This window comes from Excalfactoria chinensis, chromosome 2 (genome assembly GCF_039878825.1).
Source record: "Excalfactoria chinensis isolate bCotChi1 chromosome 2, bCotChi1.hap2, whole genome shotgun sequence".
NCBI lineage: Eukaryota > Metazoa > Chordata > Aves > Galliformes > Phasianidae > Excalfactoria > Excalfactoria chinensis.
In genome coordinates, this window is record NC_092826.1 from 61,993,128 (window position 1) to 62,017,661 (window position 24,534).

The following is a 24,534-nucleotide window of genomic DNA, read 5'->3' on the forward strand; positions in this document are numbered from 1 at the left end:
TACTGATTACGATGGCTTTATCTCAGCTTAACCCGTTTGTTTGTGTGGAGGCTGGGAAGTGATTGCTGTGAGACTGAGTTTCCTTCAGTTAGCTTGTGCTCTTCTGCTTTCTCCTCTTTGAGAGGAGAAATCTTGAGAGCCTCACAGGACTGTGGATTGCAATGTTAGAGGTATAAAATGACTTGTCTATCTTAGATTTACTGGGACAAGAAACTAGCATGAGGCTTCCCAGTTAAAATCCAGCACCCCAAACCTTTCCAGTTACCATGAAATGGGGCCGAATAAACAATACAACTGTGAGGTAGAAACCCGCAATGCAAAATGCAATGATGTAGCTCAACATGAGGAACGGGCACAAGGAGTCATAGAAACACACCTGGACTGCAAATTTCAAAGCGCTCCGATGACATTGCTGGGTAATCAGACACAACCCGTATGTTGTCCATCTTCTGGTTATGGTGCCAAGGCGTTCCTATTCCTTGAGTTTTCACATACCTCTCCATCAGTCTGAGGTCATTAAAAATGACTTAGGAACATTAAATTGCTGTGAAGAGACCAGAAAGGAAGGGAACATGCAACACACATCAAAGTCTGCATCTTCTGTTTCCCATTACTCCTTGCTTACCACTTCCCAAAAGGTCCTGATGGAGGGAGGCACAGCAGCACCTTTGTCTGCACCCAAATAGGACTGAGCATTGGAAAGAACAAATGAACAGAAACTCTGATTAGAGATGCTGTTTCAGGAAGGTAAAGTAGGTTTTCAGATGGCACAGCACTGACCCTAGCTGGACCTGGTCTGCTGCCTGCAGTTAGGCAGCACCCACTTGTGTGTGAACTGGTGGCTGTTTCACAAAGTCATCACTGAGGGAAAACAAAGGAAATCAAATTTGAGTGCACGCTTTGGTTGTACTGATTGCCTTGGAATGGACATTGAGAACCCTGCAATGTGCCTTCAGGTCTGGGGGCAAACATTCAGTTCCCTGCATTAGGGCAGTCTGGTCACATATGCAAAAGCCTTTAGCAAAATGGAATGCCTGACTCAGACCGGCCCTTCTGATTTTCTTGCTCATCAACAAGCTATTAGTTTATGCTTTTAAGTGCAGCCTTTTACTCCCATTGTCTAAAAAATCCTTAGGCTAAACAAACAATGTGAACCAAGGTGACTTTACAGTGGCCATGTTCCCACAGCTGGGGCTGCTCTGGTGTAGCTGAGCTCCTTGGTCCCCCCAGATGGAGAGGGAAAGGCTTATGTGCTCACTCAGTTCCAGTGGGGCATTTCCCACCAAAAACCCCCACGTACGTTGCCTTGTCTTGTTTTAGTGTCTTATCTACTGGCTGCCACTGTTTCCTATTCTGCAGTCTAATGGAGCTTTATTTAATGCATTAGACTGATACTGAACTAAACTTTTAGCTGCAGAAGGTCATCGTGTTGTTCTTTCTTCCTACGTATTTTCTTCAGCCACACCTAAGCATTTCAGTTTCCACATCCTTTGAATATCAAACACTCCTGCCTCGCCTCCAGTTGGAAATAATAACCTTAGGACACCTGTGATCCAAACTACAGCAAACAAGACAACGTCAACATGAACATATGCTGGGGGCATATAGTCTAGGTTTGCCCCTAGGCTTTAACTTTACAGGTGTGAAAGGATACTCTGCCCGAAGGAATGTCTATATAATAGCGCAGAAGTATCTGAGCTAGCTTTAATGAGCTTGCATATGTAGTTGTGGCAGCATGAAGCCCAGCACAGGCTATCATTATCATGTACATTGTCACATGTAAAGGTAACACATTTAAACAGCAGCCTTCTGAAGCATGGTCTCCAGAGCTAGTGACAGAACAGGGTGGCTGGAAGGAGCCTGTCCTCCAGCCCTCCAGGGGCAGGGTTCATCTCACCTAATGCTATATGTCCAGCATATAGCATCTCTCACCTGCAGAGAGATACAAGGGACTGCCTTCCAGAGGTGCCTCTGACTTCAGTGTCTACCTTTAAATTGCTTACAGTTAAGTGAGAGTTCCTGCCCTCTGTTCCTCTGGTTAGGCCTACATTGCAAGCCCTTGCCAACAAGGCTATACCATCCAGGGGTCCTCTGAGATTCGATTTGTGACCAGCATAGCTCTGCAAGCAAGACCTAGCTCATTAGATGTAAACACACCACTGAACACCCTGTTCTCAGAACAGCTTTCATCCCTCATGGGGGGAGCGAAGAGCTGGGACAGCCGCCACTGGCTGAAGCTGAGAGGCATCAGCTGGTGTTGTGAAACCAGGACAGCTGGGGATGCCTCCTGTATGGCCATGCTGGCAAAGCCTCTGGGGCTCCAGGCTTCCAGCAGAGCGCAACAGGGTGCCCTGACCTGGTGGGCAGAGCTCGGCTTTCAGGTGTGAAGTTGCCAAGAGGCAGAATGCAAGGTTGTTGTGCTTCGGCGATTCAAGCAAAATTTAGCGGCCAATTCAGCAGCTATACAAGGAGTTAAATATTTTCTCATATTGCAGTCTCTTATAGAAGCCAACCAATCGTGGCTCATTTTGGTGTGGTTCAGGTGTTTTCTCTATTTGGTTTTAAAGGAAATAACCAGGTTTTCCTAGGAAATACTGTTTGAGATCCCCAGTCTCAATCGGATCCCACACTGTGTGCAGATCTCTCACATTCAAATGTACTCAGCCCCTGGAAGTGCAATGTTTGAAAATTAACTCCTGGGAAGTTTCAGCTTGTGGCTTCACATCTCTCTTGCAAAAGGACCCAATGTGCTCATGAAACAGAGCTGGCAATGCAGGGAAATGTTTCATCGGAGGCAGCACCATGTTTTGTTTGAACTGTTTATGAGTATCCTTTGTTTTTCTTTCCTTTTTTTTTTTTCTGTTTATTCTTCTGAATACATTTCTGGTTCATTGGCTACAAAAACCTACTCGTAATTATGCAACAGAATATTGTTTTCTCCTTTTCCTTTCTTTTTTCTTTTCTTTATTATTATTATTTTTTTTAATTTTGATGTCCTGATGTTTAAGGAGTTTGCAATAAATATACTGGTGCTGATCTGTAATTGCATGTAAGATCAGCCTCACAACTGTGTTTTGTAAAGTTAAGCGCCGTAAAAGAACCCACGGGGAGGAGAAGGAAGAGAGGGAATGAGGGAAGGAGAAGGCTTCTCTGGCAGCTGCAGCCTGGGCTGGTGGGCAGCAGCTTTAAGGAAAGATTGCTCACCTGGTTTTGTTCCATCTGGGTAGCAGCATGTATCACCAGACAGTGTGTGATGGCGTTTTGTTGAAAACGTGCCTGGAGAGAAACTTTTACGGCTCAGCTGTTTACCTGTTCCTGTATTCATGCCTGCAATAAATAAGATGAAAAAATACATCATGGAGTCTGAGCAATTTGTAGTCAGATCAGTGACTTCAGAGGCACAGGACCTCCTTAACATGTATATAAACTTCCACGAACACATACGTAAGGGAAACACGCGGCCGAGTTGTACGTGCCAGTCATCTTTGGGCCCTCAGGAGGGAACGCTCTGCCTCACTTTGCAGCAATGGAACCTTGGTCAGACCAAGGCAGAGCAGCATGAACCATGGCATGCTGCTGGTGACTGAACCGGGGCCCAAATGTGGCAAAAGGTTTTGCTGGGCTGCAGGGCTGAGGAGAAGGTATCCAGTGCACTCGGAGCTGAGAGACCCCAACTTTCTGAGCTGCTCTGTGGAGGAAAATGCATTAAATACATAAAGATGTTTAAAAGTATTCTAAAATATAATTGTAAGTAGGTTTTGTTTTAAATACAGTTCAAACATTTCACTTAGATTTTGCCCTTGGTCTTGCCAGCCTTTCAGTGTCTAATGAGAAGCTGTTTCAGAATGAAACATTTCCACTGTCTTTTGTTCGAAGATCCCTAAATTAGGACATTTTCACTTTCCCACTGCATTTATGAAATGAAATCCCAGTAACATTCACCCCATTTCTGAGGCTGCCAAAACTCTGTACTGGGAAGGAATACGATCTCATCACAATTTCTCCAGCTGGGTATTCATCTATTTTTAATCTCTATACAGGGAAATGCAACAGATCGATGTTCTTCCATCAGCACTCAATTTATACCAGGAAAATTGATTATCTAGCCAGCAAACCTAGTTAATTAATTCCCTTTAAGTTCTGTCTTTGTGAAAAAAAAATAGTGTTCTGGGGTGCAGGGGATGAGCAGCTGCACTGAAAGGTCTCCAAACACACCTGTGTAACTTGGCTGGGACTGTGAAGCACGAGATATAGAGATATAAATCTGAAACATTTCTTGCTTTATTATCGAATGACTGATCTATGGGAGTGGACATGAGGTCATTAAGATCAAGTCTCTTTCTCAGGGGGCATGCTTTCTAGAGCAGAAAAGAGACGTTGCACAGGAACTATTAACTTAGAAGGAAGATGAAGCCATAGCTGGCAGCCCAACCATGCTGCACAAAGCCTGCTGTGGGTCAGGGAAGTGCTAGTTCAGATGCACATTGGTGAAGCAAGCCCCAGCCCTTGTGAGATGCCATAGCCATGCTCTTGCCAACCTCAGTGAAGCCACTGTGTGGTCAGCACAGGGATCCCCACGTGCCTATGTTCAATTTGCCCTAAAGGAGAACCCTACAGCAACCCTCAGCCCCAGGGCTGGCTGTCACCATACCTACTGGGAGAGACCATATAATTGCAGAATATCCTGAGTTGGAAAGGACCCATATGGATCACCGAGTGCAACTCCTGGCTGCATACAGCACCACACAAAAATCAGACCATATGGCTAAGAGTGTTGTCCAGGTACCTCTTGAGCAAGCTCCAGCAAGGCTGGTGCCGTGACCTCTACCCTGTGGAGCCTGCTCCAGTGCCCGACCACCCCCTGGTGAAGAACTTCTTCCTGATATCCAACCTGAGATGCCAGGGGATGAGGGAATTAATAGAAGATCAGCTATTGTCCTCCTCCAGCCACCCAGAGCAGATTCATGGGAGCATCTCAGCCCCTGGTGGAAGGTGAGGAGAGTGGCCTTGCCATTTTTGTGAGAAGCCAGGCATGACATCTACAGAGCTGAGGTATCAGACACCTTTGGCAGCTCAGACCATCACAGCTCTTTCCTGTGCACTGTTAGCAGCATATACAGCATATGGGGTGGCTTTGCTCCAGGCTCTAGGGCCTGTGGTGATCAGCAGAAGAGGAGGGGAAAGCAACAGGGAGAAAGGGAGCAGCAAGCCACCCACACTGTCTGCTGCTGGTGCCCTGACAGCCAAGCACCACCTAAAGAAACATTTGCCTTTTTAGTTTATTATAAAACAACACATATAAAACTGCATTGTTGTGTATGCAGTTGATACTAGTTCTTTATAGCTATATGTTTTTAGTGCATATGGAATATAGTTCCAGTGACCAGACATCAGAGTATCTGGCACAGTATCTCACAGGAGGAATGTGTAAAAGCCAAGTGGATTTTACTGCTCCATGTGCTGATTGCCCTGCTCTGCAATGGAGAGCTGCTCACACTCCCACACTGCTCCTCCTCTGCCTCCCATCAGCAAAATCTTTTGGGCATGCAAGGAGAACAGCATAAATTCTTTGGTTTAAAGATATTCACCCCCTGATGCTTAGCATCACAGAGCCTAATGAATTGAAGAACTCAGGAATCCTTTTTTTTTTCGCCAGTCAGGCTCTTCTCCCAGGTGATGGTGATAGGACAAGAGAACATGGCCTCAAGCAGCAGCAGGGGATTGAGTGTTAGAAACAATTTCTCAGAAAGAATAGCGAGATATCAGAACAGGCTGCCCAGGGAGGAGGTGGAGTCACTGTCCCTGGAGGTGTTCAAGAAACATGTCAGTGTGACACTGAGAGACATGGTCAGTGGGCGTGATGGGGATGGGCTGGGGGTTGGAGTAGGTGATCTTAGTGCTCTTTTCCAACTGTAATTATTCTATCATTCAGCGTCTCATTTCTCCATAAAGCCAAACTGCCAGCTTATTAATCCCTATCAGGTGCTCCAAACTAAGTGTTCTCTTCCCACAGCAACACAGCTGGAATTAATCTTGCAAAATATAGCGTGAAATAAACCACAAGGGCAGCACAAGCTGGGTGCTTTTCTCCTTCTTTTTTAATAGGAGCATAACCTCTCACCTGCCAAACCCAAACTACTGTTGTGGCAACAGAATGAATAACGAAGATCTAGGTTTGCCCACCTGGTCTCACGGGAGAAATACCCTTAAACCACAGTGAAGCTGTATTAATTGCTTTTTCTCCTTTGTGTGTGTGTGTGTGCTAGGAAATACAAACAGAGAAACCAATAAAAAAACCTACAAAAATTGGGCCTGTAGAGCAGCAGCTAGCAAACCATGGTTGCTAAATACCTTTCTGGAAGGAGGGAAACCATCTTCTGGCAGACAGAATGCTATTTCTCAGCAAAGCACTTCCATCCACTTGCAAGATATTCAGCTCCCATCCTTCCCCACCAACCCAACTTTGGTTTCCCAGCATGGAGAACACTGCTGGTGCTTACACTGGTGGTGTGAAATAAATGTACAACGTGCCCCATGCCTGCCCAGCTCAGCTTACTTAATGCTGAAAGATGTGGGTGAGCTGCTGCCCCACTGCATCTGATGGGTCCCAGCATAAAACCATGTGTGGTCAGCAGTGAATTCAGTTAAAAAGAACGTGTCTTGGTAGATCTCAGCAGCCTTGTCTCCCAGCTGTATGCATTACTTATGGATGCAGCAGCAAAAACTCCAGGCTTCTCTTTCTACGGACAACTTAATCCTGAAAGAAACTCTCCTGCAACACTGAAATGGTTTGGGCAATCTTCATGTGCCTGAGACTGCTCTCCTTAGATCATCCCACGGCAGTTCCTGTCTCCCCTGGCAGCTCCTGGCCATCCTGTTCTGGCACTGCAACCTTTGTGGGGAGAGCTGGCACAGCTCCTTTGGCACATCTTGTCCTAAAGTCCAATTAGTGTTGTTTATGCTCAGATAGTAACTGAAAGGATAAAAAAAAAAAAGTGATGCTTCAGTTGGTCGACAAGAATGAGGAGATAAATGTAATCAAAATAAATGCAATACATTGTGAGATGCTACCATTTAATTGAAAGTATATGAATTATGCACATCTCTTTCCTACAGCCTGTAAATGTGGGTTCAAGCAGTTACTGATACACTCATGCTAGCACCCCAAGAAACAGGGCTGCTTAACGTCCCACTCACATCCTGTACAATTCCTTAGGGGTAAACATGAGCATACATGGGGTGTGTCTGGACTTATCATTGTTTTTCCATGTGCTCAAGCAGCCAGGTGTGAACCTCGTCCCACCCTGGGAAGATGAAGAGCACTTTTTGGGTAACTCATACAACGTCATGCCCCTTAGTGGCACAGAATGGCCCAAAGGGAAGCAGTGGGGAAGGAACCAGAGCACTGACCCCTCCAGGAGGACAGCAGAAAACTCACAGGTCTGGGATATCAGTAAGGGTCTCAAAGGAGGAAAGACCTCAGCACCCACAGCTCCTCAGAGCCAGTACTGCCCCATGTTCTTGTGGGTTACCTCAGGACTAGGCTAAGCTGCCAATAATCTGACCACAGGCCCTTTCTTTAGTATGGAAGAGCATCCTCCTATAAACAATTTGCTGTCCTTAGAAGTAAACAGGAAGTCTTTCCCATCAAAGCAGACAGATGCTCTTTGCAGAGCTGCCATGCCCATCACAGCAGATTGCACGCACGGCTATGCCATCTATCTTCTTCTAAGGGCTGCTTCCCTCTCAGGCTCATCTACCAAATGCAGTGAGCAAGCTGTCGGGAGAGAAGACAGATCCCATTATTGTTTGCAGAAAATGTAAACTGTCCATTATGAAATTAAAACAGGAAATGAAGCATCTGGGGGGGCAGGGAGGCAGATTCCTCTCCCTAATCACTTAACAGAGATCTATACATAGAGTTAGAGCTTGCAGTAAATCACATCTTGTTATTGGCCAGATGTGCAAACTTATGAAACATTAACCCAAATGTTCCTCTCTAGCTAATTTATTGTTGATAATTTCCTCATTTCCATGCCGTATGGAAAAGAGAATGGACAAGATCTTTCTCTTTTCTTAGTGTGCTTTCACAAGTTTTGCCTGTTTCTCCTATTTAAGCTTTGGCCTGGGTTCAGCAAGGCACTTTACGCTGCACCACATGACTGTCTCTCAGGCCTGGCCCAAAATAGATGGGGAAATTCAAACAGTGCCCAACTGTGTGCAGTGCCAGGTCTTCACATCATGAGATTTCTGACCAGGTGCATTTGATCAGTCAGGCTCTGCTTTTTGCCTGCATGCTTTTTTGCTGATGAAAAGAATAATACATAACAAAGCCTTGAAGCTGTGGCCTGCTGTTAGAAAGCTGGGTGGTTTGTTTTCCTCCCTGAACATGGCATGGCTCGGTTGGGATAAACAAATTGCATTGAGCTTACAGGGCTCAGGAGATGTGTGGGTCTCACCACCTGCAGGAGGCAAAATAAAGTTCATATAAAAACAAAAAAAAACAGAAATAAAGTTCATATAATAGGATTTCATCTAAAACATCCATATGGAAATGGAATCACCTCAGAAGGACTAGCAATGAACGTACAGGTATCAGTTAGATACTGAACCCGAAGAAAAGTGACTTCTCTCAAAACAAGTTCTATCGGCATTCCTACCAGGGAAAGACGATGGACAAATGCTGCATCTGCCTCAGAACAACCCAGTTAGAGCTTTCTGGCCCATTCTGGAGCAACTGGGCTGTCAACGAGAATTAATATGAGGCTGCCAGCATTGGTACACAACATGACTTGTAAACAGTTAATCTATTAGATCTAGAAATTGTGAAAATATAAACTCTGCTGTTGGTTGGTAGAATTTCTATTGGGTAAGTATCACTGGGATATTAAAAAATAAATAAATAAATAAATAAAAATACCAAACCATAGTGGTCTAACTCTTGTTTTCTGGAGGTTCTACTGCAAGGAGCCCAAACAGCACCAGCAAGGAAAGGATAAGCAGGTTATGTTGAAGTGCTTGGGATGCTTCTGAAAGCACAGGCTTACAGTTATCATAGGGTAAGTCATAAAGTAGGCTGAAATCCACAGTAGCGGCAGTCCTACTAAACAAGCTTTCCTAGCCTTTGGGCTCATGAGGGGCAGGGAGTGGGCTCTTAAGGAGAGACTCTAAGCACCTTTCCTTTGAGTTGAGGGTACAGCCTGTAGTTGTCAGATTTCTTGAGCTGAAGAAAGGAGTAAATAAAATGACAAACCCTGTCATTCACAGCTGAGACAGCTCTTGCTTATCATGATAAAGAAAACTCCGGGCTTGGTACTAACCAGGGAGGGCACACTGTAGTGTAATCAGAGCAAGAACAAAACAGGAAAACTAGTAGGAGTCCTAAAACTGTAGGAACTAGAAGGGCAGAATTAGGATAACTGCTCCCACATGAATGAGCACTCATGTGCACACCTGGAAGAAACCTAAACAGTACCTCAAAGGAGTAAATAGCTTCATGTATTTGCTTTGGTGACTTTCCAAGCTTGCTGGAAAATGCTTTATTCATAGCCATACCTGTATACTTTAATCTATTGACATCGTTTTCTTTCTGCCCAAAGGGTTTACTCTTAAACTGTATTGTTTTGTAAATCACAGAGGTGGTTCACTGGAATTGTTAAACTTGGCTGAAGTTTCATGCACAATGGCTGTGTCTCAAGCCTAATATAGGAGCAAATAGATCAAGGTCTACTGAAGGCAGAGCTATCTGATCCACATACAAAGCAGTAAGGTGAAGCTGATGACCAGTCCTTCTGAGGGGGTTTACAGTTTGCTGTTTTTCAGAGCTACCATGTTCTGCAAGTACAAAGACAAAGGTAGAAATGCACCAAGCAGAAAAGGCAGCCAGGGGACCTCAGGCACAAACAATCATAACTTCTACCTTCGGCATAGGCTCAGAACAAGAGTTGGGAATTATGGGGGTCAGGGAGGGATGGAAAAGTACTTAAGTGAAACTGTCATCCCATTTGACTTATGCTGTGACCATGGAAACTACATTTTGCATGCCGCTTCTAGTGGGTGAGAGAAAAAAGCCCTGAGAATGTCTTCTATTCTTTGCTTAGGCAAACACTCACAAAACCATAGCCTATAAATGTTCCATGCTCCTGTGTGCATTGGACTTCAAATCTTTTGAAGGACAGATAAGACATGAAAATCATCCAAATGAATAAAAGTGCATTTCCTTCCCATATTATCATGCTAGTAAATATGACGCTTATCTGCATCTTTGGCACCAAGTATATATACATATATATATTATATATATAAAATAAAATAGCTCACACAGAAGTAGAAACATCTATGGCCTCTTTTGCTACCAGACCCCAGCTTTGCAGCTAGTAAGAATCTGGAATCTTTAAAAATAATAACAAATCGTAAGCCACAATTTGTGACTCAACATAACTCTGGCTGTAGTCAAGGCAAAAAGGGGCGCAGCAGGCTGAAAGGAAGCAGTGCATGTGTGTACACAAGAGCTGCTAAAATAAATTACTAGAATACTTCTAAATGCACACTGAGGCTGGGTGGCATTGGCAGCTCTCTCAGTGAACCAGAGGCATAAGAGCTGGAAGCAATCCCGCAGCAGAGGATAGTACTATGTGTGGTTTACTCTGATCTTGGACAGAGATGCCATTGGAAAGACAGGTCCTTGCCTTTCTGTGGCACAGCGCTCCTGCTGTACGCTTTGAACTGCTGCTAGGGTTTTGTCTTTGTATAATTGTGACAGGGCATTGATCTTCTGGAAAATTAACGCAGTAACAAAACAACTACTTTGTTCATTCACCTTGCAACACCTGAAAATGCAAACGTTGGTTGAAGGAAGGCCTTGAATGCAGGGGTGGTAAGCAAAAAGGGATTGTCCCTCATGAAAATTAGATTGGCTTCATTGAAACCATCTTCCACTGTGCATGGAAAAGGTTCATCTTCTCCTGGAGATAATGTCTCTCAGAGAGACTTGTGGTACTGTTGAGAACTGGAAATGGAAGTCACCGCTTGAAACAGTGACTGAGCATCTGGTAGGAAGACAGGGCCAACCTAGGGGAGCTCAGGTGCATGCAACGAACCTGAATGACTGGAAGGGGAGGCAGTGTGTTTACTGCCACGTGAAAGAAAGGGGGAAAATGCATGGGATACTGACAAGGAGGGTTCACTATTCAGATTGTTGTTGATTTATTGTAATGTCCTGAGCCATTATAAATGTCACTGGAAACACCAAGACTAGGAAAGGAGTCAGTGAGGAGGCAATATCTTGCTGTACCTTGGTCAGAGCTTTGCTACTCTGAAGACTGAGGTGATAGTGGTAATGGGCATTCTTTCCTAAAATTTAATGCAATTTGAAACTGTCAACTTGAGGAAAGATGTCCCCTAATGTTACTCAGGTTTCTTTTGCCCTGCTTTGTCTGCCCTGTCAGGTAATGGGTTAGGAAGAAGTTATGACACTGTCAGTCAAATCTTACTGCTGTACTGCTTACAGCACATCTTTTGTAACCTCCTTTAACAAAGAAATGGAAATGAGTAAATCTCTTCAATAGCCAAAAAGATAATCAGTTTGCTGGAACTGGTCAGATAAACACAGGGCATCCTGCAGTTTGTCCCAGCCAAAAGGAAGAATAACCTGCCTTTGTATGGTGGAAAGACTGCTCTCAGCTGTTGCATGATCTAAAGTCAGGCAAGATCAAAAAATAGAGGCAATGGTAAGCTGAAAGGAACTGGCACGAGGCTGAAGGGCACAGCAGGTGATTAAAAACATGCATCTTGAGTGCACAGCGTTAGAGCACCAGGCAACAAACAGAACCCAAGGAAATGGCTGCAAGTTGTACCAGAGGAGGTTTAGACTAGACATAAGGAAAACCTTTTTCTCTCAGAGAGCGGTCAGGCACTGGAATGGCTGCCCAGAGAGGTGGTGGAGTTGCTGTCCCTGGCGGTGTTCAAGAGGCATCTGGGTGAGGAGCTACAAGATCTGGTTTAGTGGCTTGTGGTAGCAACTGCAATGGGAGGATGGTTGGACTGGATGATCTGTAGGTCCTTTCCAACCTTGTGTTTCTATGATTCTAAGTTATTTTCCTTTTTTTATTATTTTTTTTTGTTTTTTTTTTTTTCTTCAGTACTTTTGGAAAGATTTGTAATAAAATGAAAATGAGACTGGGAGAGGGAGGTGGATGGAAGGAAAGTTATTTATTCAGGGTATTCAGACACAGCTGAGCTATCCAAACCTTCTACACCCTAAGGATTTAATCCTGTTATACTTAGCATTTGCTGAATAGATCATATGCACTATCTCATTTTGCACTTGTAAAGAAAACAAGGATTTTAGGACAATCTTACTTAGTTACTGAAACAAACATTATAAAGTAGCTCTGGGTTGGTGTTGGCCACGTAGAAACCATTATAACCATGACAAATGGGGAAAGTGAATTGGTGTAGAGGCTGACACCAGAGGGAGTGACTCACAGTAATTGTATGCAAAAATATCATATCACAGTAACAAAATCAGATGAGTAATCTGGTAGCTAGCCTTGAGGCAGCTGTCTGGCTGATCTCGGAGATCTAACTGCAGCAAAATGTCAATGTTTTAATACCTCTGACATTTCTTTAGCTTCAAGAGGCAACAGTGAATCCTCCTTGGCTACTCAATAAGAGATGACTGTATCAGGAAAAGCAGGTGACACTTCTTATCTAAAGGAACAATACTGAAAATAATCTTTTCTTATTGAATTTGAAAGTAAGCAGCATCAAATAAAAACCTGACTAATTAACTAAAGCCATCAAACAATCCTTAAATTGATTTTAGAGTGAAACAGATTTAATGCCTAGGACTCACCTAAGCAGCTGAGGCAGATCCTGCCTTTTCTGCATCTCCAGAAAGGTTACATTCAAGGAAAGGTTGTCTGTAATGCACAAAGCAGAACGAGGCAGCACTCAGGGCTTAGTAAGCTTACAACATCTCACAGGAGCATGTAGGCCGGGTGACTGCTGCCATAAGCTGGCACAGCTCTGTTCTGCTCACAGCCCGCACCATCCCTTCTAGGAAATGAGGCAAATAGAGGCTGGTAAAAATAAGTGTGTCATCACATTTCTGAAGGGCAAAATGAGGAGATGGAGCTGCCTTGAAATTACTTTCAGTTTTATAGGTGATGATGATGCAGGTGTTCCTTCCCTTTAAAAAGGCAGATGCTCCTCTGTACTCACATGTACCTGTAGGACAATATATATACATAACATTTTTAAGAGAGCTCTGGGGAGCAGCCCAACTCTTGGAAGAGCTCTGGCAGGCAGCAGCCTCATTATGCGGCACAGGCCAACACTGCAGATCTTCCTGCTCTGATAGGATGATTGTCTTTTAATCAGCACAAATTTAGTACGACTACCACAAGTCAGCAGTATTAGTTGACTGAAGGGAGTATGGAAGAACCATGTTAGGCAGATTAGTGGTTGTGTGGGACCATTCCACTTCAGCAAGAATTGCTTGGTTATTCTGCTGCTGCTCAGTTTAGGTAATGGGGTATTTGATCACTTTGGCCATTATGAGAGGACAAGATGACCCTTGACTCTGCGCTGCTCAAGACAAAATGAAGAACACGGGACATCTCCAAATCTGTTTCTAGGTTTCTGCAATCTGACAAAAGGCACTTTGCCCAAAGGGACCAACCCAGTCCCAGGGCCAAAGCAGTGTTGCTGAGTCAGCACGTGTCTGTACTATAGCTGAAAGGTAGCTCTGTCATGATGTATCTGAGGCATTACCACATGTGCCTGCATCTGTCCGTTTAGTCAGCATCAGCTGGGCAAGGATGATTGGTAATTTCTCCTCTGGCTCAAACTTCCTGAGAAACAGGAGCTTGATGAGCAAATGACTCCATAACCCCTTCAGATCTAGTAACAACAACAACATCTATCCTTGGCAGCACCACGGCTGCCCCACAGAACCGCTTCACAGTTTGAGAGAAATGCTGCTTCATGCTGGCAAAACTCTGTCAGATGGTGATATTTTCCTTGCCTGGGGTTAGATTTCTTAGCTGGCAGACTGCACCATGTGGGAGGATCAGGCAGGCTTCACGCCTGTCCCATATGCTGCTCTTCCTCTGTAACCACACAGGTCTGCAAGTCTGGCTGAAATGAAGTGAACAGCAACCCTTATCCCGCTGAGAGCTATTTATTTTCAGGTAGATGCCATGTTTATTTATGAAGTTTTCCTGGTACTGTCAATCTTCAAGGGCTTCTCTGGTCCCATGCATTTTCCTCTTGCTCTCTATATATGTCTACACTGCCCTTGTGACACAAATCCATCCAGACTGTAGGCACCTCCTCATTTTTTTTTTGCTGGGGACTCCTCTTTGAAGTGCATTGTTTACTTCAGCCTCTTTTGAGACCCCGGGACATTTCTGAGAACAAATATTTGCCTGTCTTCTTATTGCTCGCGGTCAGGAATTCAAATATGTGCTAAGCCAAGAAAGTAGTCTTTATACAAAGGTAGAAATACAAGCGTGCAGTTCACTCCAAATGGAAATGTGAGTAGCGAGATAGACTAAATTAATCTTTTTCTCGAAGATAACTTTTAATGAAGCCGGGGTTCTCTGCAAGTGAAAATGTTTTTGCTGTTCTTCTAAAAATTTCAAATAGAAGAATAAATTACATTTTGTATCACTTTCTCTTTAATGTGATTGAATGGGGAATGTTTTTAATTAAGACAAAAATCTATGTTAATGGTCTTGATTAAAGGGGCTTTTAAATAGTTTATCTGCCTGGCTACTCTCCTTCCTAAAGCTCTGAAGAGGAAGATGTCTTTCATGTTGAATTTAAATGCTTATTATCCCTTTGAACTCTGCCAGTCCACTTATTTGAAATATTATTCTTCTCTTCTAGCCTGTGGTATTAGCTCACCAAGAGGTTTTAGTAATGCCACTCTCTGGGGAACACTGCTGGCTTAACTGAACCCTGAACAAGCAGGTTGGGGTAATATTTCAAAGACTTCTGTGATCTGCTGTCTCATTTTTGTGCCAGCCCTGTAGTAGGGACTCATGACATCTGTATGGTTGTATCACCAGAAACAATGGAGTCTTGGTCTTGTCTGTGGGCCTTGTGTTAAAATAACCACCAATAGCTTATAAATAGTGATCTTCATTCGAGGCATATTCCCCCTGTGGTAACCAGGGAACAGTAACCTGGGGGAAGGGAGATGGGATGGGCAGGCTCACAGAAAATCACTGCTAGATGTGAATATGAATCAATAGAAGGGTTAGTTATAAAGTCTCCCAGTATTTTATTTTTTTTTAATGATGAATATCACAAATATTTTCTTAACATCACTTTCTACTTTCCTTTACTGCATGACAAAAACAAACCACTAAGCAACTGGAGTCCCCTTCAGTGTCCTGTAGACCTACGTACAAGTGCACTCAAGAGCTGTTTCCTTTCTATTCATCTGCAGTGCATTCCAGGCATCTGCCAATATCAAGTATGGCGTGAAGCTCACCTGAAGGTTACACAGCTGGGCACACATGGACTGCAGGCACTTGTGCCTGTTAGAAAACCAGCATGCTTGCTCGCATTTTGTGCCAGAGAAAGAAATGAACCTGGTCAGTGCTAAAGAATGATGCAGTCCTCTGTGGCTGAAACACTGCCCTCCCATCTGACAGTGGAAACTGCTGGGGTAGATCCATAAGCAGGAGCTTGACTCTGCTCAAGCCCTCTGCCAGCCTCTTGTCAAACTTGACAGCATGGGAAAGACTGGAAGGAGAGAAGCGCAAGGAGATCAAACTTCTGATGTCAGAGAGGACAACAGTGAAGGAAAGGGGGAAAATGATTTGAAGGTCAAATGTTCAAAGAACAAGGAAGCACTGTAAAAATTTGGTTTTGTAATTCACCTACACACCTGTGCCTTGTTAAGCCAGCAGTTGTCGACTCAGCCTGTATTGTCCCTGTGTCTCTTGGGCCTGTGGCCAGCTGTATCACTAAATGTTTCATTTGCAATCTTTCAAATAGAATTCCTTTTCAGGATGGAGCAGGATGGTAGTCTGTATGGGGAAAAAATGACAACATAGTGCTGTAGAAGAGCTCCCTCATTCCTCTGAACTTAAAATATCAGCACTGCATCTCAAGCCTGCGTAGGTCTCCTGAAAAATGCTACTGGGTCCCTCCATTAGCACAATTAGAAGTATAAAGCAGAATTATCCTCTACTAAGAACTACACTTTTGCTTAGCCGCAGTTCTGAAGATCTTTGTGTGCCAAGTTTTTCAAAGTGGCTAAATATGGTATTGACAGTTGCCCCAAAAGTAGAACTCAAAGAAAAAAGACAAGATAAAAATAAACACCGATCAAATCTTTCATTCATTGCAAGCTGTCAAAGGGGACAGGTTCAGTGGAAAAATGAATGTGTGACTATGTCATTAGAAGTTGAGTCACCATACATGCGCAGGTAGATGGGTGGAGTGGCTGGGGTGACTGTTGCCAACCTCAGCTTCATCACGGCCTGGCTGTCAGGGAAAAGCTTCTCAGAAGCAGGGGTTTCTTGTCTTCTGAATCCATGCTTCAAACTGGCAAAGAAGAGCCAGGATTCTCTGTGAATAAAGTGAAGTGAAGCATCACAACTCAATTTTCTAGTGATAACTGTTTGGATAATGGCAACCAGTACTTACAAATATAGTAAGAACAGTCCTATGCGATGAGTTTGAGGAAAACACTAGGATCAACCAAAAACTCTGGTTTACTAAAGAAAAATTTAAAGACACTCTTTTTCTTGATGTTTGCTGGAAAATACTGTCGGTATTGTTACTTTTCTACAAGTAAGAGTTTTGGTGAGTTTGAGGTTTCTTTCACACTGTGTGGCTGGGCACTGCAACAGGCACCCCAGAACATGCTGTGGCACTAAGCTTGCTGGTGTTCAAGAAACATCTGGACAACACTCTCAGACATATGGTCTGATTTTTGTGTGGTCCTGTGTGGAGTCAGGAGTTGCACTTGATGATCCTCGTACATCCCTTCTAACTCAGGATATCTGTGATTTGCTATAGATGGAGAAAGTTGTGCTGCTTTGCAAGCATGACTGCCACGCCGCTCCTGTTCCATCCTAGAGGGAATATAATGTCAGTCACTCCTTGTCTTAACACTTACAGTATTGCTTGCAGCCTGCACAATTTAAGTCATTGCACCTCCTCAGACAGTCATATGTGCTGTTCTCTTGGGATTTCTCTCTTTGGCATGTGACTGGCATTCAAGAGGCCTAATGGGATAAGCAAACTCATCTCTCCTGGGGATGTCTAGAAGAAAACCGACTAGACAGATTTACGGTGTCTACAGATGGCGGGTGGCAGCAGACACCAGCTTCACTGCTACTTCTATGCGTGGCTTCAGGTTTGTGGCTTCCTGCAATAGGTGGAAGAAGGACTTTGCCCCAGCAACGCCTGGTGTCAGGGAAGCTGCAGGGTGCTGGCAGGGGAACACTGCTGCTGCTAGTGAGAAGTAGTGAGAAAACCTCAGCCTTTTTGCCACCCGCTGTTGCATTCAGTGGGGTGTTGGCATATGCAAATATTTTCAAGGGCACTGGGAGAGCTATGCACACATGCAGGGAAACAGGATGTCAGAGCAGAAGAATTTGTTTTTTTTTTTTCTCTTTTTTTCTACCGGATTGACATCTGGATTTTTTCCCACTGTTTCCCTTTTCCACTGATGAACGCTGGTTTCAGTAAATGCTGTAAAGACTATTTTCCTGTCTCAAATCAGCATAGCAACAGCATCGGCACAAAACTCAAAGCATCAAGTTAGCAACACGCTGAAAGGGTTTCATCATATGCTGCCATTTATTTGAAGTATAAGGGAAGGGATTCTGCACAGAGTGCACCTTAGGCTGTTGGCAACCTTTGCTCTGTGCACATGTTGACTGCCAAATGAAGACAAGCCAGTTAAATACCTGTTCTTTAATTAGGTTTATCCCTGTAAACATCTGTATGAAAGACACTGAAGTAACCTGAGGATATGTTATGTAGCTGCAAAATAGAAACAAGAAGACATAAGCTTATTATTTCACTACAAGAAAGACACTGAGGCCTGGGACCGCGTCCAGAGGAGGGCAGTGAAGCTGTGAAGAATCTGGAAAACAAGTTTTATGGAGAGTGGCTGAGGGACTGGGATTGTTCAGCCAAGAGAAGAGGAGGTTCAGGGAGACCTTATCGCTCTCTACAGCAACCAGAGTGGAGGTTGTTGCAAGATGGGGCTGGCCTCTTCTCCCAGATAGCCATGACAGGAAGAGAGGGAATGACCTCAAGTTGCACTGGGGGAAGTTTAGGTTGGGTATTAGGAAAAATTTCTTCTCAGAAAGAGCAGTAAGACATTGGAATGGGCTGCCCAGGGAAGGGGTGGAGTCACTGTCCCAGAAGGTGTTCAAGAAATATGTGAGCGTGGCACTGAGGGACATGGTTAGCAGGCATGGTGGGGATGGGTTGGTGGCTGGACTGGATGATATCAGAGGTCATTTCCAGCCTTAAAGACTCTGTGATTCTGTTATTTATTACTGGTGTTGCATAAAGACCTTAACAAGAAAATACCAGACACTTATCTTTTCTGGTTAGTAGAAGCAAGAGGACAACTGGTACTTAACCGTTCCTTTCCAAAGGACACAAATTATCCTCTAACAACCCTCAAATGTAATGTTTTTGCCCACGCACTGACTAGTATATGTATTTTATAAAACAGTCCTGTACCGTGCTATCTCTGGGGAAATAAACCATTCTGACCTCTTTGGCTCTGTGAGAAGTACAACTGCAATTGGCCAGTTTAAACTAATAACAACTCAAATATTAAAAACGTCTCTTTTTTTTAACATCATTTGCAAACATTTCAAGCCCTCCAAGGCTGTATAGGTAGCAGACCTTTGGGACAGGTCACAGCAGGGCACATGGCTTTATGCTGGGTTTGCTCCTGCATCCAAGGTTTCAGGTCTCCCACGCACCTCATGGATGTCAGCACAGCCTGCAGTGAGGCTTCGAGAGGCTCCACTCTCCTCCTGAGGATACTTTTTCCATACCAAAGGTCTTGGCTGCAACTGATTTCCCTTTGTTTTAAATGGCAACAAAAGCGCAGGTCATTCTGAAGTCAGCAATCACTCTATACCTGTCTCTCTGACTTCTATATGAGCACAGCTAATGGGCACAGATGTGCCTTTCAATACCGGCATGCAGAGAGTGCGGTTTCAGACAAAAGCGAGGATTTACAGTGTAATTTCCTGTCAGTGCTATGCAATTGGCCCTACCGCCAGAGAAAGCCTTTACCTTCCTAATAATTACATGTAAAGGAGACTGAATCTTTCCACCCTTCATCGTCCCTCTGTATGCACGTCGTGCTCCCTCTATTGCCCTAGCGGCTGACGGCTCATACTAATGCTTAACGCACGTTCAGGCTTGAAGGAATCCTGTGGCTATTGCAACGCCACAGATCATAGCCCCGAGTTCGCGGCGGCCCGGGCAGGGTCCCCCCAACTCTGTGGAGGCGAAGGCGGGCCCGAGCCGGGGGCAGCGCTCGTCCTGCGGTGCCATGGCGCCCCTCGGCGGCCTGATGCCGCTACTGCCAGCGGCCCTCAGGGGGCGACTTGCAGCAGCTTTCTCGGGGAAGCCCCAAGCAGGGCAGGTTCCGAGGCCGGGCCCCGGCGTCCCTGCGAGGGAGGGAAAGCTGCCTGTCCCGGGATTTCATCACTGGGTTGTCTGAGGGAGATATTCCCTCTTGAGGCTGAGTGGGGTGCACTGCGAACGTGTCCCCACTTCCCTCATCTGGAGCTGCCCCAGCTCCCACAGACAGAAAACAGCAAAGCAAACTAAGACTTCTTTTCTCCTGCTTGCTTACACCCACCTAGAAGAGAAGGGCATTGTTATTATTATTATGATTGTTAATTATCATTTCTTTAACTATTGCTCTTATTTAGGCTCTGAACTGTCAGGGAAAGACTGTTTTAAATAAACATTCTCCAACACTCAGAACTTCCAAGTTTGATGCAGAGTCTCGGGACAAAATGGGGATCTTTGAATTTTATTAATATATATATTTTTTGTTCATTCTTATTTCTGAGTTCCTAACTAATTAGGGATAGATGATATTGTCACACATGGAATTAATTGAGTTCTGCCAGTACTGCTTAAACTCCTTAAAACATTCCTACCTAAATGAGTTCTTTGCTAAATACAAGCTGAATTTTCAGCTCTCTGGGCCAACTTTTGCACAATAAGTAAATGGTATTTATGCATGGGGAGGCCTCAGTGCAATGCCCTCTATTGCGAGTTCTAATAAAAGGCTGCTCTGTTTTGGCTCCTTATTAGAATAACACTATAAATAGCCCCTTTGTAGCAAGGACTTTATAAAAATGGGGAATTTTTTGCTCCAACACCTCCTGGTGCACATTGTGCCACCATCTGGCATATCTGGCTTCCAGGGCAGCTCAACCTCCTAGTGCTTCATTCATGCTGAGGTGGCATGGAGTGCCAGAGATGTAAAAAGAGAAACACAATTTCAGAGAAAAGAAATGACTGCCTGATGTAAACAAGCTCACACACACACACACACACAGAGCTGTGTCATTTCCATATGCTTTGGGAAGGCTCCATAGTGCTTGCTGAAGCAAAACTCATGCTGATTTAGTGTCTAAAACTGTGGGACTTACTCTTCAGCTTGAGGCATGTTATGCTTTCAAAACAGAACTCAGAGACACTGCTTTTTTCCTATGTTACATTAGTTTTATAGAAAGAGTGCTGTTGTGAGCAGTATGGACTGCAGAGGCATGAGGGCCCTTGGATCAAGACCAGATACGTAATTCCATGTAGGCGGGAAAAGGAAGGTTCATCAGTGCAAAGCAGAAGATGATCTAATGATCTAAAGTAGCTTTTATTTGGATGGTAACATACTGAGAGCCGGTATTTTCTTGCCTTCCTCCAGAAGACGTAAAGCAGTACCATCCCTCCAAAAGCCCTACGCATCCTTTGCTTAGCAGCTTTCAGAAATGCCATGTTGAACGAGCCTGCTGCAAGGGTCTAAGGAAACTGCGTATGGATTACAAATTCCAGTTGAGATTATTGCAGAGCTATTGCAAGAACGCTGCTGTCTCATGAGTTGTTTTATTAGCACCGGTGGATACCTACTGAGTTTTTGATGCATCGACTTGATGGAAATAGACAGGAATACTAAAGTTTAAGGAGCTTTTCTTGAAGCACAGATATGCTGAGGAAGAAGCTGTAAGGTTTTGGGAGCACACTGGAAACAGTAATAAACTGCCACGAGCTGAGTAAGGAAGCTGAGCCTTTTAAAAGAGGACAGTTAGATGGAGTAAATCCACTAGATTATGTATAAAAGCAGGAAAGCAATACTTGCTTCTTCTGGTGCAGGACCCAGTGTTACCTGGCCACTGAAGCAGAGGGGAGATGTGTTTGAGATGAGTGGTTCCACACAGAGGGCACACATTAGAGGTTTCATTAGCCTCAAACTCTGACAGCATTGCTAGCCTGTCTACAGCCCTCTCCCTATGTCAGATTGTACTATTACATGACAAGGGTATTTTACCTCCCAGTCTGCTCAGTACAGAGCTACAGACACTCCTGAGCAACAAGAAACTGGAGAGTGAACTTAGATTTATTTTTGCATCTAAACCATAACTCAGGCATGTTCAATCTGCGGCCCATGGGTCACATGCAGCCTGGCATAGCTCACAATGTGGTCCACCCCCTGCCCTGCACTATCACCACGGAAGCTCTGCTCAGCCAAGTGGCGTGGCCTGGCCTCTCAGCATCACCTGAACATTATCTGTGTGCTATTAAACCTGACTGAGCTGAAACCAGAGCATGGAGAGCACCTTCCCACCAATATTTCATTCCATGTTGTTGCTGTGTGACAGACGGCAGCAGAGGGGCAGTCTAACAAAATGGTGTCTGACATGGAAGAACAGATGGAGCAAAGGTGTACCACTGAATCCCCCCAAGTGGAAAAAATTGCACCCACTGAGATTTATCGACACCTGCTGAATGTTTTAGAGGCCAACAGTGAGGCAAAGGGTGGTGTGTTTCAGCAGTAGGAACAGTGACAGTGGGCCATCTCTGTTAGAACCGATTTTTAGAAGCATGTCATTCAGACTCTCGTTCACTGATGGTAAAAATGCACAGTTAATGGTGGTGACTGTGTTGAAAGAAATAGTGTTTTGTAGCTGAGAATTTGCTCTTATTAAATGGTGTTTTTGTGCTCTTTGTCTTTACTATCCTTTCCATGGAAATAAATAGGACATGTTACTTTCACTAAAACCTATGTATATGCAGTCCAAAGACAATTCCTCTCCATTCACTGTGGCCCAGGCAAGGCAAAAGATTGGATACTTGTGCCATAACTTATTCCCAAAGCTTTCATTTCTAGCCTTCAGGGATGAGTGAGAAAAATCCTAGCCTCTAGTTCTGGGAATGGACTGCTAGACTGAGCACCAGCAAACCAGGAATTGTCCAGGATAGTGTGAAGAAATCATGGAGGCAATTTGGCTGCTGGATTTCCCTGAAGCATGAGATAATAGCTTAAGAAGCACTGGAAATCACCAGATCTCTGTCTCCCACTGCTGCCATTGGAAAAGGCTCCCTAGGGCAGAGGTCATGACCCCAAGCTACAGTAGTTTAAGGACAACGCTCTCAAATGTAGGGTTTGATTTTGGGTGGTCGTGTTGGAACCAGGAGTTTGACTTGAAGATCCCCGTGTGTCTCTTCCAATTGAGGATATTCTATGGGTATGTGGCTCCATGCTGAAGGACCATAGTGCCTTCTAGCATGCAGTTCATATATTATGTGGCATCTGTATGTCCTATCCAGGAAAGGTGTCACCAGGTTGTGCAAGCTGCAAAGTACAGCACTTGAAAAGTTTGAACATTCAAGGATTGACACTGCTCATTAAACTAGTTTCATAGAATCACAGAATGGCTTAGGTTGGAAGGAAACTTAACGATTATGTAGTTCCAACTCCTCTGCAATGGACAGGGTTGTCACCCAACAAGCCAGGGTGCCCAGGGCCCCATCCAACCTGGCCTTAAATGCTTGCAGAGTTGGGTAATCTACAGCTTGTCTTGGCAACCCGTTCCAGTATCCCATCACACTGAGTAAAGAATTTCTTACAGCCATCTCTCATCTCTCATCTCTTTCTTACATACATCTCTCCCCTTTTAGTCTAAAGCCATTCCTCCTTATCCTTTCACAATCAGACCATATAAAACGTTGGTCTGGAAGTACTGGAAGGTCACAATGAAGTCTCCCCAGAGCCTTATCTTCTCCTGGCTGAACAAGCCCAACTCCCTCAGCCTTTCTTCATAGGAGAGAGCCCTGGACCTGGTCCCCCACTCATGACCAGCATCCACCTGGACACAGAGCCACTGACTCTTGCTAATGTTTCTTTGGGTGGCAGCCTTAATTACTTGATTACATTGGGATCTTCCCTGCAAAAGTGGTGCTGCACAGGCAGTGCTGTTAGTTGCACTGTGGACATTCTTGTTTGCTGCAAATGCCACTGTACTCTTCTCCATGAAATAACAAGGGTCCTCATTAGTGCTCCAGCAATCAAGCCATGGCATTGCTTCCTATGCTTCCTATAGTATGGCAGTTGGGTGGCTATTTCCAAAAGGAGATAAGGGGGCCTTCATCAGAGCTGATTATTGTTGGAAAGAATAAGCCACAATCTGATTTGTAAGGGTTTTTCTATTGCCGTTCGCTTGTTTTCCACTGGCCCTGCAAAGTTTGCCAGACTGCATTGGAAGGGGAAGAAGAGACTTGTTACTTTGTATGTGAGCACGGTGCTGCTCTCCCACAGCTTCTTACGTAGGTTGCCACAGAGCACGTTGAATTTGCACGTGATCAAAATTACTCCTGCACTTTTTTCCTCCTGAGCGAATTCTGCTCTGTCTGAAGCGAGCAGTTGGTGCTCGGTGGGGCCACTACAGCAGTGAGAGCCTCTGCTCGGCTCTGGGGAACGGACTTACCCCCAAAGCAGCCCCATCTGAGAGTAACAATAGCGATCAGAAACGAAAGGCGTCACTCTAATTGTCAGGGTAACTGCCAACTGCGGCACGTTGTTCAGCCGCCCCGCCACCACCCCCCGAAGTTTGGCCGAGTAGAGGAAGTGTCACCACGCAAAACCCAACCAAAAAGCGAGGAGTTATGGCCAGAAGGCGCAACCAAACCCTGAAGCGTGAGAGGCCGCTGTGTTACCTCTACCCGCGGGCACCACGCAGCAGGAGCACACGCGGGCCGCCCCGTCCCGCCGCCCCGTCGGGTGGGAGCACGTGCACCCGTGGGTACGCGCACAGCACGCGAGCACAAACGAGCTGCTGGCAGCGAGCGGCTGCTTTACCTGCGATGAAAGTAACGCGGTCCCGTCTCAGTACACCTCCAACCCCACACAAACCCGGCGTGCAGCTCAGCCTGCAGCAGGCGGGCGGGACGGTCCCGCCGCTCCCGCGGCGCAGAGAGCTTTTGGGGTGCCGCCACGTGGGGCCGTCCCACGCTCCC

General features: G+C 44.9%; 1 long non-coding RNA gene across 1 annotated transcript; it reads right to left on the minus strand.

Moving 5' to 3' along the window:
• Window positions 1–2,967: 2,967 nt before the first annotated feature.
• Window positions 2,968–24,502, minus strand: LOC140247762 (uncharacterized). Its single transcript, XR_011902770.1, has 2 exons — window positions 24,377–24,502; window positions 2,968–3,327 (listed from the first exon to the last, which is right to left on the minus strand). It is a non-coding gene; the product is annotated as an uncharacterized lncRNA (long non-coding RNA).
• Between the last annotated feature and the right edge of the window lie 32 nt (window positions 24,503–24,534).